The following is a 4,413-nucleotide window of genomic DNA, read 5'->3' as shown; positions in this document are numbered from 1 at the left end:
GCGTGGGGGCGGGGTGCACGGGGAGGGCTAGTTCTGGGCCCACAGGACATCTGGGTTAAGACAGCCACACAAGGTCTCCAGCTGGTTCCGTGGGGCTGCCCCGGGGACAGCCCAGAGTGGGCAGGATTCAGAGTGACCCTGGACGACACAGGTTCTTGCATCGGAGAGGAGGGGGTGGGGACCAGGCAGCTACCCAGTGCCTGACACTCACTTCAGGTGCATCCTTTCCTTTCATCCTCACGGTGCACATATGAGGGAGGGAGGTTTCCCTTTACAGGTGGGGAAACTGAGTTCTATGGGAACTGCGTGGTCAGCGGTCTTTGGCCGTCGGCCACCTGGTGGCTCAGACCCTCTCTGAGGGTCTCACTCTGCCCTTTTCCGTCTTTGGCGTTGGGCCTCACCAATAGAAGGCACTCATTTAATACCTAAATAATCAGCCCTTCCTGACCGTCTTTCTACTGGGCTCTAATAAGACCCTAACTAATTAAGGGTGCTCACTGCCTCCTTCCAGGCAGGGGATTACCCATAAGCCTCCAGTTCCCTGATACCAATCAGGGCCACATGGCGCGGCCGCATCTGAGCCTCAGCACCCCCGCCCCCACATCTGTAAGAGGCCCCTGGGGTCGGGTTCCTGGTCCCGCAGCCCAAGCCCGACAGCGGGCAACTCAAGCTTTCTTCATAGGGTTTCTGCAAGCAAGGCAAACACGTGACCTCTGGTGTCTGTCCTCCATCCCACTCACGCCCGCCCCCTCCAGGTATCTTAACAATAACATCGTGCCCCGTGTCCTCAGGAGCGTTTGATAAGAGCAAGCACAGATGGCCCAGGGATTGGAGTCCTATTAATTTTGACCTTACATCTACGTTAGGCAAATTAATTCCTCCTGGGGCTGAGATTTATACGTATCTCACAATCAATCACTATAACAACGAGGAGAGAACCTTTGCATTTTCTGTTCTGGTGGACTCAGTTATACCCTTTGGCACCTAAAAAGGCAAAAAGGTTGTTTCTCAAAATACTGGCGAGGGGGAGGGAGTTTGTACAGGATCAGGTAACACTGGGGAGTTTCCCCTGCTCCCGGCCCACCTCCAGCTGCTGCCCTGCTCCTCCTCCTCAGACCTTCCAGTGCTAACTAGTACGTGTTGAACTAGTGTTTTTTGCTGCTGATTCTGAAAAACTCTAGACAGAAGAGAAGGTGAAAGAAGTAGTACAAAGATTGTATATATTTACTTTTAGAGACAGGGGAAGGGAGGGAGAGAAGCATCGATTGGCTGCCTCTCGTCCACGACAGCCTGGGACTGGACCTGCCCCGAGTGGAAATAGAACCAGACCTTCCACTCTGCGGGACCACACCCCACCCACTGAGCCACACCGGTCAGGGTAGGATACGTTTATCAGAGCTGAGGACAGCAAGACCAGGAAGGGCTCAGCTTAGAACAAGCACCAGGGGAGCCTTGCCTGGGCTGCCTTAGCAGTGAAACGAAAGGGGGCTTTGGGCACCGGTGCAGGGGGTCGGCTGGGACAGCGGCCAGCTGCCTTAGAGGGTAGGAGACAGGCGCCTGTGGGTAAAGCGAAGGGAAAGGAAACGGCCCGGGCTGCTCCCCAGAGAGCTCATGTGCTGGGTCCTTTGTCTTTCTCTTTAACTCTCTTGCAGGTGGGAATCTCAGCAAAGGTCTCAGGGGAGGGTCTCAGTGGATTATTACCACTTCTGCAGGCGTGCTTTCAGGATCAAGGTGTCCACTGCTTGGTCAGCGCCAGGCAAGGGGTCTTTGGTCACTGCAGTTGGTTCTGGAGTCACCCGCCTGGCTTTGCTGCTTTTCTGGGCCCGGAGCTGACGCACAACCGGGACCTAGACATTATGTTCAGCCACTGTGTTCAGCTGTCTGTGTCAGTTTCCCTGCGCCACTTGCCAAGGAATCTGCCTAGCCTCTTTCCTATCCTGTCTCATCCCTGCAGTGTGTCTGTCCCAGGACGCTGCGGGGGCGGGGCGGGGTACTCAGGCCCAGACAGTGTCTCAGGCCAACCATCCCGTGGGAAAAGGAAACGTGTCTAGAGACACCCACGGCCGGGATGGCTTCGAGACCCAGAATCCCACCCCTCCCACACGCGGAGAGGAGAAAGGAAGAGGAAGAAGGGAGACTTCTAGACTCCCTCTCCCTAGGCTGCAGGCACCTTTTTCCTGCTGAACTTGTCGAGTTCCTACTAATTTCCTTGTCTCAGCAGCCAGTACACGTGGGCCCCCAGGAGGCGTTGAAGGAAGCTCGTTGAATAAAGAATTGTGAGGCCCTCAGGGACAGCGTGTGCTCATCAGCCTGGAAGTCCCTGAACGCGGCGTCACAGTTACAGTAAGTGATCCAAACGCAGGGAGGGAGGAAATGCCCCACCCCGCCCCCAGCCTCCTGAGCTGTAACCCCGGGGTGAGAAAGGCTCTGGGGGCACGGGGTCAGAGACGCTCCCTTTGTCACTTGGAGCCCCTGGGGGCCTCATTAGCTCTCCTGGGCCCCAAGGTAGGCAGTTGCTACCCTGAGAAATATTTCCTGCAGCTCAGTCTGGCTCACCAGAATCACCAGTGCGGGGCGGCGGCTCGGCACATCTCAGAGAACTGCCCCTCAGTCACTAACACTTGGCTTTAAAGTGTGTTACGCTCCTTGGAGGGGGTGGCTAAGACAGCAGAGGCCGCCCCAGTTTCCGGCCAGGGCCTTGCTGGCTGAGCAGTTCCCACGTCCTGTCTCTCTGGAGTGGCTGTTCTCGGGAAACTGCCACGCTGGCAGAAACCCACATCACTCGGAGAGGCCGCACGTATGTGCTCGGGTCCACAGCCCCAGCCCAGCCCCCGGCCAACGACAGCATCAACGGTGGCCCTGTGACTGGGCCACCTGGGACATCCACCAAACCTTCCAGGGGCTCCGGTCCCAGCCGTCATGTGAGAGAGCCTGACAGAGAAGGACCCGCTGAGCCCAGTCAACCCCCAGAGACGTGAGCACTGTGTTCGCTCCTGGGGCTGCCTCACCCCAGGACCCCCAGGACCCCCAGGACCTCCAGGACCCCAGACTGTGTGGCTCCAAACGACCTTGTCTCACAGCTCTCGAGCCCAGAGGTCTGAAACCAAGGTGTCCGCAGGGCTGCGCTGCCTCTGGAACTTCTAGGGGAGGGTCCTTCCTTCTCTCTCCCGGCAGCAGGGGCCCCAGGCCCACCTTGGCCTCTCGGGAGCATCACTGCAGCCTCTGCCTCCTTCTTCACGTGGCCACACGGCCGTCTTCCCTCCAGGTGTCCCTGTGTCCGAATTTCCCTCCTCTCATAAGGACGCCAGTTCTATGGGGTTCGGGCCCAGCCTGGCGGCTGCATCTGAACTTAAGAGCATCTGCAAAGACCCTATTTCCAAGTAAGTTTTATTCAGAGGCACTGGTGGTTAGGACATGTGTGGGGTTTTTTTTTTGGCGGGGGTGGGGGTTACTCAATTTAACTCATAACAACAGGTGAGAATAAATTGTTGTAAGCCCCTTTGTTTTGGAGAAGTTTGTTCTGCAACAAGAGAAACCAGAACACTGGCTGACACTCCCTCCGTGCACAGCTGCAATGTAAACTAGGTGTCTAAGGGAAGTCGGTTTATGGTTCACAAGTGGATGTGCAGGCCCTGACCCATGTGGCTCAGTTGCTTGGACATCATTCTGCAAGCGAAGGGGCGTGGGTTCGATTCCCAGACAGGGTACGTGCCTGGGTGGTGGGTTCGGTCCCCGTCGGGGCTAGTGCGAGAGGTGACTGATTGATGTTTCTCTCTCACATCGATGTTTCTCTCTTTCTCCTTCCCCTTCCCTCTCTCTAAAACTAAATAAATCTTTATTTAAAAAGCAGATCTGCAGGTAACGGAAATAAATAGAAGTTTGACTTGGTTTTAGTACAGAATTGTTTTAATTTTTTTCTCTCCTTACGGTATTTTGTTCATTAATCTCTAGGTACTTTTGTACAAAATTCACTGTCTTCATTCTAAGCCTACTGTCTATGAGGAGTGTGTGGGAGCTGGAAGGCTTGTGCCTGTCCCTGACTAGCTGTGTGATCTCAGGCAGATTAACCCGCCTCTCTGGGCATTCCTGTCACTCATCCAACCACCACTTATCAGGACCCTGCAACGCGCTGGCGGAAGGGGATCGAGCGTTCACACAGCCCAGCCCCTCGCTTCACAGACCAGGAAGCTGGGCCCGGGGCGGCGGGGGGAGCTGCCAGTCACACGGCAGCTGCACGCTGACACGTTTCATCTGTGAAGTGACGGGTTTGGGACAAATGTCCTCAAAGGCTCATCCTAGTCATTAAACCGGTTCTGATTCTAAAACCATAAATCTATACTTTACCCATTTTGAATTTAAAAAAAAACACACACACGACGTTTGATTCAGCTGAGTGAGTGCATTTCTGAGCCT

Source organism: Phyllostomus hastatus, unplaced genomic scaffold, assembly GCF_019186645.2.
Source record: "Phyllostomus hastatus isolate PE091 unplaced genomic scaffold, TTU_PhHast_1.1 phas_contig_1021, whole genome shotgun sequence".
Classification (NCBI taxonomy): domain Eukaryota; kingdom Metazoa; phylum Chordata; class Mammalia; order Chiroptera; family Phyllostomidae; genus Phyllostomus; species Phyllostomus hastatus.
This window is presented reverse-complemented; position numbering follows the sequence as displayed.